The sequence below is a fragment of the Crotalus tigris genome, unplaced genomic scaffold (genome assembly GCF_016545835.1).
Source record: "Crotalus tigris isolate CLP2741 ecotype Arizona unplaced genomic scaffold, ASM1654583v1 scf7180000018124.1459596, whole genome shotgun sequence".
Taxonomy (NCBI): Eukaryota; Metazoa; Chordata; class Lepidosauria; order Squamata; family Viperidae; genus Crotalus; species Crotalus tigris.
The window spans coordinates 265,036-278,599 of record NW_024096836.1 but is presented as its reverse complement, the minus strand read 5'-3'; the positions used below and the strand labels follow the sequence as shown (position 1 = coordinate 278,599).

The window sequence follows — 13,564 nt, the reverse complement described above, 5'->3', positions numbered from 1 at the left end:
ACAAAAAATAGAAAGACTCTTAGTTAACAAGAAACAAGATATGGTATTTCTCTAAGAGCAAGGGTAACGAAAAACCAGTAAAAAGGGGTCCAAATTTTTGTGCATGTTCTATTTACTGTTCTCTTATTTTGAATCTGTAAAAAACAGTTCACACATAATCTTGCAGAAAAATACTGTTATTCATTTTGAACATGTAACCTTTGTGTCAGCTTCCATTCACTTAGTGATTCTTGGAAATGTACAATTTGACCAATGTGCATTTAAGATGGAGCTTTTGGAGAAAGAGATTTATTTTTTAGATTTTTATTCCACCTTTATTACTTCATAAGTAACTCAAAGTGGTAAACATACATAATATTCCCTTCTCCTATTTCCCCCAAAGCAGTGTTTCTCAACCTTGACAATTTTAAGGCATGTGGACTTCAAGTTCCAGAATTCCACATGCCTTAAAATTGTCAGGGTTGAGAAACACTGCCCCAAAGCAACAACCTTGTGAAGTGGATTGGGGTGAGAGAAAATGACTGGCCCAAGGTCACCCTGCTGGCTTTTGTGTCTAAGGCAGCACTAAATCTCACTTGATTTTCTAGGTCAGTGCCTTAACCAAACTGGTTCTATGCTAGGGGTCCCCAATCCCCTGGCTGTGGCCCACTACTGGACTGCTTGAGTGGTGGGCAAGTATGCGTGCACATGAAACTCCTCTCGCACGATCAATGGGCTCTTGCACTCACGCACAAAACTTTACTTGTGCGAGTGAGGGTGCTTGTACCTGCACAATGCTCTATTTGTGTGAGTGGAGGGTGCGCACGCCTGCCACTCACAGAAATGGAGCTGTGTGCACGGGCATATGCCTGCCACTCACAACCCCCCCCCCCCATGTGTCAGGCCGCCGAGCTGGAAAGGTTGGGGATCGCTGTTCCATGCTATATATTCTCTTATAATTCCACTTATGACCACAGTTGAGACTGGAATTTCTATTGTATGTTATTGCAGCTATTTTGTTATTATTGTTATTAATTGCGAAGTCGTGTCCGACCCATCGCGACCCCATGGACAACATTCCTCCAGGTCTTCCTGTCCTCTACCATCTTCTGGAGTCCATTTAAATTCACACCTACTGCTTCAGTGACTCCATCAAGCCATCTCATTCTCTGTCGTCCCCTTCTTCTATTGCCCTCAATCTTTCCCAGCATTAGGCTCTTCTCCAGTGAATCCTTCCTTCTCATTAGGTGGCCAAAGTACTTGAGTTTCAACTTCAGGATCTGGCCTTCTAAAGAGCAGTCGGGGTTGATCTCTTCTATTGCAGCTATAAGTTGAGTCAAACCTGATTTTTGACAATTTTTACAGTGGTCATTAATTGAATCACAGAGTCATTGTTAAAGCAAAGCACATGGTGGCTAAGTGAATCATATGTTTGTTAAGCAAATCCAGCTTCCCCTATGGGCATTTTTTTTTTTTTTTTGCTGGAAATCAGCAAAAAAAGTCACAAATTGCGATCAAGCGATTTCAGGATGCTTCAATTGGTAATAAATGGGAGCTAGTTTCCAAGCATCCAAACTGCAGCTACATGACTCCAGGGGTTGTGTGACAGTTGCAGGTCTGAGTATAAATTTTCCAAGGCTATCGTAAATTTAAACTGTTTTTAAACGGTCACATGTTGAGAATTCTGGTAAAGTATGTTTTCCCTTTCCTTTCGGCACATAAGTCTTCTTCTGCGTAGAGTTACATCTTAAGTTTCTTGAGAGTCACTTTGATGTAGTTAAGGCATCAGGCTAGAAACTGAGAGATTGTGAGCTGTTCTCTTGTCTTAAGCATAAAGCAACCTGGGCCAGACATTCTCTCTTTGCCCTAGGAAAGAAGCAATGGCAAAGTACTTCCAAAAAAATCTTGTCCAGAAAACTCTAGGCCAGTGTTTCTCAACCTTGACAATTTTAAGGCATGTGGACTTCAACTCCCAGAATTCCACAGCCAGCATTGGGAGTTGAAGTCCACATGCCTTAAAATTGTCAAGGTTGAGAAACACTGCTCTAGGCGGTCAACACGCATACACAAAAAAACTTTATGTAATTTTGTCTTTATATTTAGAACAGATGTTACTTGTACAGCTTGCCCGACTTCATTGTTCTAAAGTTGTAAATTGAAGGGTTCCCTCCCCCCCCAGCAACTGTTTCAGTTTACTACCTAATCCAGTTTACGGGAGAGATGATCCAATTTAGAATAGTTATGTAGGCTTTTAAGTTGAAGTTATAACATTATGGCGTGATATATAACACCAGAACTGGCACTTGCTAGGAAGCAGCTGCACCCCATTTCCTCTGTGCGTGTGTGTATGTTGCTTGTGTTAGTAGATCAAGATAAACCTTGGCTAGTTTATGGCTAAGCAAAATGATCCTCCTTTTCATATACAAGAAAGTTGTGCCCTGGGCCTCTGTATTATTAACAAAGAGTTCAGTTTATTGATATTGTGTTGTCCGAAATAACCCCAAAGCTCTGTTTTGTTGCTGGTTGAACATCTTTTCAACAGTCCTTTCTGTTTTGTTCCAGTCTTTGTGCTTAATGTAGGGATTAATAGTCTCTTTCTTCATCACAAGTTCTGCTTTCAGCTTCGTCAGTTGTAAGAATGACCTCTGATGCTAGAGCAGTGGTTCTCAACCTGTGGGTCGGGACCCCATTTGGGGTCAAACGACCATTTCACAGGGGTCGCCAAACAACGCAGTCCGCCATTTTTTTTCCCCTTTTCCTTAGCTGTGCTACTCCCTTTCATTCTATTGGCTTTTGAAAGCCAATAGAATAGACTGTCTTGAATAGAGTCTAATTCTATTGGCTTTCAAAAGCCAATAGGAATTGTTCAGGCTGTCTCTGCTCTGCTGAGCCTGCCAAAAGTCCCATTCTGCAAACGGTGCTGCACCAGTTGAGTAGTCCTCGACTTACGACCGGTTGAGTAGTCTTTGACTTACGACCAGTTGGGGGTCGCGGCATTAAAAAGGTTGAGAACCACTGTGCTAGAGTTTCTTGACTTAGCTTAAACACAATTCAGGAGTCAAGAGAGCAGTTACTCTAATGATATTGTTCTGGAATCTACTGGATTTTATACTTCTCCAGGTGCTGCAACACGATGATTTTGATTATTCAAATTTGTGTAGGTGCACAGTTAAATGATATTTGCAGATGATTTCTTTAAATGTGCAGTTTAATGTAGGACATAAAAAGGAACAGGGTGGTAGCTTGCAAGATGGGAAGATGACACTGACTGGAAATAGGCAACTTTTCCTAGTTCTAAATTATATAAATACTATGAGATGCAGAGTAGCCTTTGAAAGCCACTGCCACAATAAGAGGTTTGTAACTTCTGACATATGGCATATCATGTATCAGGAAGATGGCTTATAACTTTTTGGTATACGCCCTCGTAATAACAGTTCTATTCTTTGCAGTGGAAGAAGTATTCATTTACTCTTAAAAAAAAATCTTACAATCTGAAGTAACATGATCTGGGAAGAGTTACTGTATAATTGTGCCATGTTGCAGAATTGTGACTTATTTGCCTTGGAGCAATATTTCATTTATTTGCTCCCTGGAAATTTTGGGTGCAGGCAGGGAAAAGAGGAAGAGGCAGAGGAATTGGTGCTGCAGTTAGTCCTTGGCTTATGACCACAACTGAGCCCAACTTTTCCAGTGCTAAGCAAGACAATTGTTAAGTGGGTTTTGTCACATTTTACAACCTTTTCTTGTCACAGTTGTTAAGTGAACCGCTGCCATTGTTAAGTTAGTAACATGGTTGTGAAGTGAATCTGTCTTCTCCATTGACTTTGCTTGTCAGAAAGTTTCAGAAGGTGAACACATGACCCCGGGACACTGCAACCATCATAAAAACAAACAAGCATCTGAATTTTGATTATGTGACCATCAGGATGCTGCAACAGACATAAGTGTGAAAAATGATTATAAGTCACTTTTTCAAGTGACTTTTGCAACTTTGAACGGTCACTAAATAAATGGTTGTAAGCTGAGGACTTCCTTTATGAGACTCCTTGTTAGATTTGTTTACAATTCTGCTATGTTAAGAAATAGCAATAGCAATAGGGCTTAGACTAATAATAATAATATAAAGTTGGAAGGGACCTTGGAGGTCATCTAGTCCAATCCCCTGCTCAGGCAGGAAACCCTATACCATTTCAGACAAATGGCTGCCTAGTCTCTTCTTAAAAACTTCCAGTGTTGGAGCATTCAAAACTTCTGGAGGCAGGTTGATCCACTGATTAATTGTTCTAGCTGTCAGGAAGTTTCTCCGTAGTTCTAGGTTGCTTCTCTCCTTGATTAGTTTCCATCCGTTGCTTCTCGTTCTGTCTTCAGATGCTTTGGAGAATAGCTTGACTCCCTCTTCTTTGTGGGAGCCCCCGATATATTGGAAGTCTGATATCATGTCCCCCCCCCCATCCTTCTCTTCATTAAACTAGATATACCCAATTCCAGCAACCATTGCTTATATGTTTTAGCCTCCAGTCCCCTAATCATTTTTGTTGCTTTTCTCTGTACCCTTTCTAGAGTCTCAACATCTTTTTTACATCGTGGTGACCAAAATTGGATGCAGTATTCCAAGCGTGGCCTTACCAAAGCATTATAGAGTGGTATTAACACTTCACATGATCTTGATTCTATCCCTCTATTAATGCAGCCTAGCACTGTGTTGGCTTTTTTGGCAGCTGCAGCACACTACTGGCTCATATTTAAGTGATTGTCCACTAGGACTCCGAGATCCCTCTCACAGTTACTACTATTGAGCAAGGTATCCCCTATACTGTACCTGTACATTTAGTATTTCTTGCCTAAATGTAGAACCTTACTTTTTTCACCATTGAATTGCATTTTGTTAGATAGCGCCCAATGTTCAAGTCTGTCCAGATCCTCCTGTATCTTAAGCCTGTCTTCTGGAGTGTTGGCTATTCCTGCCAGCTTGGTGTCATGGGCAAATTTGATGAGTTCCCCATTTATTGCCCTCGTCCAAATCGATGATGAAGATGTTGAAAAGCACCATACCGCTTTATAGTGCTTAACAGCCCTCTCAGCAGTTTACAGAGTCAGCGTACAGACCCCCAACAATCTGGGTCCCAATTTTACTGACCTCAGAAGGATGGAGGGCTGAGTCAACCTTGAGCAAGTCAAGATCAAACTCCTGGCAGTCAACAGAATTAGCCTGCAATACTGCATTCTAGCCACTGCGCCACCATGGGTCTTGCCACCAAATGCATGGTTTCAGAAGGATTAGATGTTTCTAATGTAGCATGTTTAGTGTTCTGCAAAAAAAGATAGAAAACTATTGTCGATGTGATGTGAGAGAATGTGCAGAGGCTGGGAAAGTAATTCAAGCTAGGCATAATGACTCAAAAGAAAGGGAGTCCATTCGAAGCTTATTTCGTAAGTGGCGAGAATCCTGGGAAGAAACATTTCATGTCATCCAAAGAATCTGTGCCTGAGTGAATTAACTATAAATGAGGTTTGGAAATTTCTCTTGTGATGTCCTAGACCACGAGTCGGCAACCCGCGGCTCTGGAGCCGCATGCGGCTCTTTCAGCCGTCTCCTGCGGCTCCCTGTCCTCAGCCACCATGTGCAGTCTGAAAAAAAAAGTGGGACTAAAAAAGTTCAACCAATCAATTCAAATTTCTCATGAAGTTTGAATTGATTGGTTGGTGGGACTGCCCACAAGCCTCTTTCCTTCTTCGTACTGCACGTGGTGGCCGGGAGGATTGCTGGAAAGGTATCCCTGGTAAGGAGCCATGGGTGGCCGGTCTCGGGGTGCCTCTTCCCTGCCCGGCAAGTCTCTCCTCGCCCTGCTCCGCCACCGCCTCTGTTAGTCGGGGGGGGGTCGTCGGGGGTCTCTGTAGCTTCCCCTCTCTGGCTGCGCCTTTCGGCCATCTCATGTGCAGCGGATTCCCCCGCGGCGTCTGCCCGGCCCTTTCCCCACCTGCTGCACGGTCCTCTTGGCTGTCATCCCGCTGCTGCTGCTGGTCACGCTGAGTGAGCCCGAAGAGGTGGCGGTGAGTGGGCAGCCACACCTCTTCACCGTCCTGCCGCCGTCGGTGCTGCAGGAGAAGGAGACCTTGGGCTGCGAGGGCGGCGGGTCGGCGGCGGGTTGGGATGCCTCCTTGTCCCCGCGGCGGCATTTCCCATTGCCGGTGCAGCTGCCCATGGTGCACCTGGCCTTGGCACCCTCCTCTTGCAACAGCGAAGTGGCTGAGGACATGGGGGTGGCAACCGAGCCAGGGGCAGCAGGGACTCCCGATGCTGCTGCAGTGGCTGCTGCCGGAGCCGCTGCCTCCCGTCCTGCTCCCCTCCCCATCCGTTCAGCTGAGGACGTGGTGGGGGCAGCAGCCGGGCTGTGCCGCCACCACCGGAGCTGCTGCCTCCCGTCCTTCTCCCCCTCCCTGCCCGTTCGGCTGAAGACACGGCAGGGGTGGCAGCCAGGCCGGGGGCGGCAGGGAATCCCTACGATACTTCAGTAGCTGCTGCCTCCCGTCCTACTCCCCCTCCCCGCCCATTCAGCACCATCTGCCTTTCGTTCTCTCCTCACCTGGAGAAAGGGAGGAAAGAGGAAAGAGAGAGAAAGAGAGAGGAGGAAAGAGAAAGAGAGAGAGAAAGAGAAAGAGAAAGAGAGGAAAGAGAAAGAAAGAGTAAAGAGAGAGAGAGGAAAGAGAAAGAGGGAGAGAAAAGAGAAAAAGGAAAGAGGGAAAAAGAGGAAAGAGAAAGAAAGAGGGGGAGAGGAAGGAGAAAAAGGAAAGAAAAAGAAAAAGAGGAAAGAGAGAGAGGAAAGAGGAGAGAGGAAAGAGGAAAGAGAAAGAGAGAGAAAGAAAAAGAGGAGAGAGAAAGAGGGAGAACGAGAGGAAAGAGAGAAAGAAGAAAGAGAGAAGAGAGAGGAAAGAGAAAGAGAGAGAGGAAAGAGGGAGAGAAAGAGGGAGAGGAAAGAGAAATAGATGAAAAAGTGGGGGAGAGAAAAGAAAGAAAGAGGAAAGGGAAAGAGAGAGGAAAGAGAGAGAAAGAAGGAGAGGAAAGAGAGAAAGAAGGGGAAGAGGAAAGAGAAAAAAGGAAAGAAAAAAGAGAAAGAGAGAGGGAGAGGAAAGAGGGAGGAGAGAGGAAAGAGAAAGGAAAGAGAGACAGAGAGAGACCCTTTTGACATCTAAAATGAACATAACACTGCATATATCCTTTTTTATCTTTATTTTATATATACACACACAAACGCATATACATACATACATACATATTAAAGGTAAAAAAGGATATATGCAGTGTTATCTTCATTTTAGATGTCAAAAGGGTTTTGCAGCTTCCAGTGTTTTGTTTTCCGTGGGAAACGTGTCCAAGTGGTTCTTTGAGTGTTTTGGATTGCCTACCCCTGTCATAGACTCTGTATTTACTCAAGACTAGCGTTAAAGACACCTTACTGAAGTCTGTATTTCTTGCTAGTCTGTTTATCAGTAAATAATTGGTGCACCAAGCCATGTCTTGCCCATGCGAATAAACCAACGTAAGTTAAAGATTATTCCATAGAATTGGCAGTCTATCTCCTGATTCATGCATTCAGGAGAAAGCAATTTGGTAATATGCCTGTCTGTATTGAAAATACCCTCATGGGTAAAGCTGATCTCCATGACGTTATTAAAACGGTGCTGAAAATAAATGCTTGGAAGATTATTTTTTTTTAAGCCTTCAATCCCGACCAGTGAGTTAAAATATCATCTGTGTTGGACATTCCCCATCCCAGGATATAATTAATTCGGTATGAAGCATCACGTTGCTATATATTTAGGGAGTGCAGTGAAAACCAAGGAAGAGGTGTTACAGATTGCAGATGCTTCTCCTGCTGCACAGGATGTATTTCTTGGCATGGTTCTCATTTAACGGAACAGCCAGCACAAGTTGTTGCTACAGCTTGAGGAGGAAAAACAGGAATCTTTCTTCCCTTTCCCCAAGAATGTTCTTTCCTGCCTAAATAAGGGGCAGATCGGAAGCTACTTTCTTCTCTTCCTTAAAAGTGTTTCTCAGAGTTGCAGCTGACTCGCCAATGAATTTTGCATGCTTATATGAAAGGATCTTGGTGATCTTTGCCACTTTGTAAGGGGATGACCAGTCATCATTTATAGCCTTTTCTGGTATTATGCAGATCCTGGTGTTGATCAACCCAATTATTAATTGTAAAGAAGCTAGATGCTTGTAAATCATGCTGTTATTTATTTATTTTGTATTTCTAGACCAGACATGTCAAACACAAGGCCCGGGGGCCGGATACGGCCCTCAAAGTGGTTTCATGTAGCCCGCAAAGCCATCCTGGAAACAGTGAGGGAACGGCTCCCGCTGCCTTGGCCCTGGCCCAGGTCAGTTGGGAGCCAATGTACAATTTTGTGGTGGCCATCTTGGTACTTGCCCCGGTGGACCATGCCTTGGCACTTTCCCTGGTCCCACCCCCTTCTGCCAGAGACCCTCAGACCTGTCCCACTCCTTCCCAGGCTCCCATAGGCACCCTTAACGTGAATGATGTAGAACTGGGCACGCCTACCCAGTAGGCCACACCCACTCCATCCACGCTCACCCAGTAGGCTGCACCCATTCTGGCCACACACCCCCCCCCCACCGCAACCGCAATGCTGATGTGGCCCTCAGTGAAATTGAGTTTGACACCCCTGTTCTAGACAAATGATTGGAATGTCTGCATGATTATAACCTCAAATATATTGAGTGTCATATATTGCATTTTCACTGAGTTTCTCTAACTCTTAGCTGTTCTCCAGCCTTCTGGGCTGGGATTTCGATATGATGCTGGTCAGATATCTAGCATCAACAAGGAGTCATATAGGCATTTTACAAAATCAGTAGACATGTGGAAAAAGTTTCTTATTACGTCCACTGCTTTCATGTACACAACTTGGCATAGACATGAGCCTTGGGTTGCTCATGTCTATGCTATACATATTGTATTCAACAGCCAGAATTGTTAAGTATACAAACTAGTAATAGATGCAAAATTTTCTTTTGTTAATATCATGGTCCTCATAAAACATACCCCTTCCTACCCTCACAATGTTTTTGGCTTTCTGTCAAGATATGTTTAGAGCAGGGGTAGGCAACCTTGGCTCTTTTATGACTCGTGGACTTCAACTCCCAGAATTCCTGAGCCAGCCATGCAACCTTCGCTGTTTTATGACTCATGGACTTCAACTCCCAGAATTCCTGAGCCAGCATGGCTGGCTCAGGAATTCTGGGAGTTGAAGTCCACAAATCATAAAAGAGCCAAGGTTGCCTACCCCTGGTTTAGATGTTTGAAGGCATTACCTTCAAATTCTGCTTCAATTCTGAAGCAGAATTTAAATGAATTCACCATAAATCTGTTTTCACAGAACATAAATCTGTTTAAAGTAATTATAGATATTGGGATCATGTAGAGTACTATCTTTATGTATTTATCAAATTTATAAACGGTCCATCTCATCTAAATCACTTGGCAATTTATAGGATATATAGAACTCTTAACATCCAGCCCAGGTTTTTTGGCTTCAGCTGTCAAAATTTGACACTAATGTCTGCCATTTGATAGGCTGAAAGAATGATGGCTTCTATTTTGTTTCTATCCAGGAGTGTCCCACTGTCGAGCTCATCCTAATAAATTAAAATTGTTCAAAACAAAGAGCTCAAACTAGGATCTATAAGGATATGATTATGATTCCACCAAGGCCTTCTCTGTTGGAAAGGAGGCTTCTTTAAAAATAGTTGTCTTTTGAGCCGAGGCTGGAAAAGGAACAAATGCATATTCCGGATGTTCCCTGGGAAATGCCAGAAGACAACCTGTTTGGTGAAATCATTTCCGTCTTGTTACTTTCAACTATGAGCTGCTGTTGGCTGCTACAATAACGTTTCCCCTGTTCGTTGCCCTTTGCTGTAATTCTATTTTGTTCCGGAGGTTCAGGTCATACACAGATGTGCCCTGATTTTACACACGCTGCTTGAGGATGGAAATGCTTTTGTCTTTCTTGCGTGACTTTCCTCTTTCCTGTTGAGTTAGTCCCTCTGAGTATTGTTAACTTTACAGGTCTTTTTGTTTAAATCAAGAATTGAATTCTAGGAGGTGAAGTCGGAGGATTAGTTTTGCTAAATATGTTCCTCCATGCTCCTGGAGAGAGTTTACACACCCTAGCGCTTCAGTAAAATCCCCTGTGCCAGATGTGACGTAAAAAATGGGATTGTTTTTCCAAAAGGTCTGAAGAGGTAGTGTTCATCATGAACCGTGTCTTATGCCGATCGTGTAAACCAGCTTCCTTTTGTGAGTTTTTACTGCCCTTTTCCCTTCCCGTTCTCTTTGTTGAAAAGAAGAGCAGTCTTGAAAAGAAATGAACTCAACCAAATCAAGGGGGGTGAAAAGAGGCTAGCTTGCCAAGCTACTAAAGGATTTCTAGGCTTGCCAAAAACATTGATGAAATGGAACACCGGGTTGGGGTTCCAAACAGCAGTTTATGATTATCAGGAAATGACTTTGCCTTGGCAAAATTTGCAATGGCAAAATCTCTCTGTTTAGCTGTCATGTATAGCCTTTTCCTTATTAGCGGATAGAAAGGAAGTGGAATTCACCCTCATCTGACTGCAAAATACGGTAATATGTGTTGCGCTGACTTGAAAGGCAGAAACAATTTTCAAGCTGTCTTACTAAGTCATGCATGATTCTGGCTCAGATGAAAGGATTTTTTGGGGAGGGGCTAAAGGTGGCTGTGGGTGTATAAGTGCTTTTTCTTCTTTGCATTGATTCTCTTAGCTAAAAAAAAGTAGAGCAAAAGGATCCCTCTACCTAAGAAGAATCAGAGGCCAAGACAGATGCATCCTGCAACTGTGGGCCTCTATTCTGTTCCATTAGCCACACTATCTAAATTTAGCCCATTGTTAGGTTTGTCTCCGATTCCTGCCAAGTCTCTCTTCTTTGGTGGAATGTAAATTCAAGATGTGTGAAAAACTGCGACATAGGACAATTCAGGAGAAGGGGTGAAGCTGCCTCTCCCACGAGGGACTGGCTGGGAAACAACACTACTATTGTGTCTTTGGAAGCAGAGATGTTGCGTTTTGCTGTAGTCTTTGGGGATCCTGGGTTATGTGTCTTTGTTTACAAAGCCACCTTCTGATAGACAGTGTGAAAATGCTAAAGCAAGAAATGGGAGTGAGTTGTGTTCCCTCCTCCCATCTCCTGGGATCTGTAAAATGTGTATTTGTTCATGGTCAGATGCAGCGACATCTGAACAATAAAATGCATCGACAGCCAGCACAAAGATTAGCTGTTTGTGCTCTGTCACTCATGTAAATGGAAAGAAATGTTATTTATTCATCTTTCAGCTGAGATGGCTAAACTCCTAATTTCTTAATATCAGTGGGTTATATTGACTAACTCATCCTCTCCACCTTGTTTTGGCTTAGCTGTACAGTAATATGAGTCTGTTTTGGTTTAGCATAGTATGTGAATCCAGCCCCTGTGCTTTAAGAGCTGTGATTAAGAAACATGGCTTAGCATGAAATGTGAATTAAATCAATAGTGGACAAGGAAGCCCACATTCAAATTTCCACTTAATTATAAACATTTCTGGTTGCTCTTATGCCAGTTATCATCTTTCAGTACATTTAATTCTGAACTTATCCAACTTATCCCTAAATGTCCCTATTATCTGAAGATAAAATGAAGAAAAAAATGAGTTAACAATTTATCAGCTTTAAACTAACTTTTAAATGTGTAGCAATTTTATGTCACTTGTGCTCTCTCAGTTTACAAATACTTACCTCTACACTCACAATATGCTTTCTGTATTTGAACTGAGATGCCATTTTAGGTATCTATAGAATAGAATAGAATAGAATAGAATAGAATAGAATAGAATAGAATAGAATAGAATAGAATAGAATAGAATAGAATTCTTTTATTGGCCAAGTGTGATTGGACACACAAGGAATTTGTCTCCGGTGCATAAGCTCTCAGTATACATACAAGCAACGTTTAAAATGATAAATTATAAATTATAAGATGCAATCATAAATCATAAGATACAACCAACAAAGTGATAGTCATAAAATATCAATAGGATTAAGTAATAGGAAAGATGAGAAGGATAATAATAATAATAATAGTAGTAGTAGTAGTAGTAGTAGTAGTAGTAGTAGTAAAGTTGGAAGGGACCTTGGAGTAATAATAGTAATACAGTCCTACTCTATGATTAGTCATCCTTAGGCATCCTTAGTGCCTGTGGAATGGCAAAGCTAATGTCTTTGTTTGGCCTTTAGTCAGATATCTTGTGGGTTGGGTGGTTTGGAGAGTTGGCTTGAGGATGTGCAAAAAGGAGGAATATCATCAATCATTGTAATGGAGCATAATGTCAGTAGTAACAGATACAGTGGATGGCATCAAGTGATTTCCCCCCCCTTTGGCATAAACAATGCTTTCATTAATGGGCTCGCAGCCACACTCACAAAAATTATCTCCATTAATAGGAGTAGGGACTGAGAATAGAACAGAAAAGTCCCTTTGATGAAAGATTTTTAAAAACTTTAATTGGACAATAGAACAGTGCTTGCTGATTTGTCATTTGTTTTGGTGGGCAGATTTATTGGTTGTTGTTCATTTTTCTCTTTCAGTTTCCCTAAAAAGTTTCCATTCAATTTTAAGCAAGCTGAACGTTTACAAAGGTGCTTTTGAACATGTCTGGAAGGTCAGCCATCCCTTTTGACAATACGAATCTTGTGATGTTGTGTGGGTAGAATGAATGGCTCAGCCTGCTGAATAGGAACCACAGAAGGGATGAAAAAACAAGAGGCCACAAAGACCAGCTGATACTATCAGTAGTTACATTTCTGATGGTGTGGTTGGCCACGTTGGCCTGTAATTCCGTCCAAATTTCCAGTGCACACATTCCCCCTACTTGGTACTCTTCCCCACAAGAGGGGGAGCTGAGGTTGGGGAAGGTGCTCCACAACATGCCTCCTCAAACTGCATGTTCAATCCCATCTGCTTCTCCAAAGACATCACATGGGATGGATGAAATTAAACAATAGGCTAACTCAGCTTCCCTTAAGCTGGTTTCTTAAAAGTTCCCAACCAGCATTCCTGAGTACTGTAGACTCTTCAGCTGTCCATATGCTTCTAAGTGTTGCATGAAGTACCAGAAACGTAGAGCACAGACCTGATGATTTTAGAACGAAGACAGTGATTTAAAGGGAATGGAGATGCAGGAAGGATGTGTAGGTTTATTGAGAAAGAAGGTTTCTCAATAATCAAGCATGATTTTGTAGAATGTGGAACTTCTTCCAAAGAAATTAAAACGCTTCTTGGTTTATTCTTTTTGCTTTTTTAAAGCTACAGTGTTATTCCCAGTTGTTTTGGAAATAAGTGGCAATCCCTTTTGCCTGGTTAAGACAAAATGTAAATGACTTTGTCCTTCACGAAGGTAGAGTACAGTTCAAGAAATATAAACTATTTTAAGTTGCTATTCATTTTTCTGTTTACCTGTTTTTAGAAGAGAATTTGTCTGACTTTCAAAAGCTATTTTTTTT

The 13,564-nt window shown here is 42.4% G+C and overlaps 1 protein-coding gene across 7 annotated transcripts in view; it reads left to right on the top strand.

Moving 5' to 3' along the window:
* The window catches only part of PALD1 (phosphatase domain containing paladin 1), a 143,909-nt gene that overhangs the window by 37,646 nt on the left and 92,699 nt on the right, over positions 1-13,564 (top strand). The gene's annotated exons all lie outside the window — the stretch shown is intronic.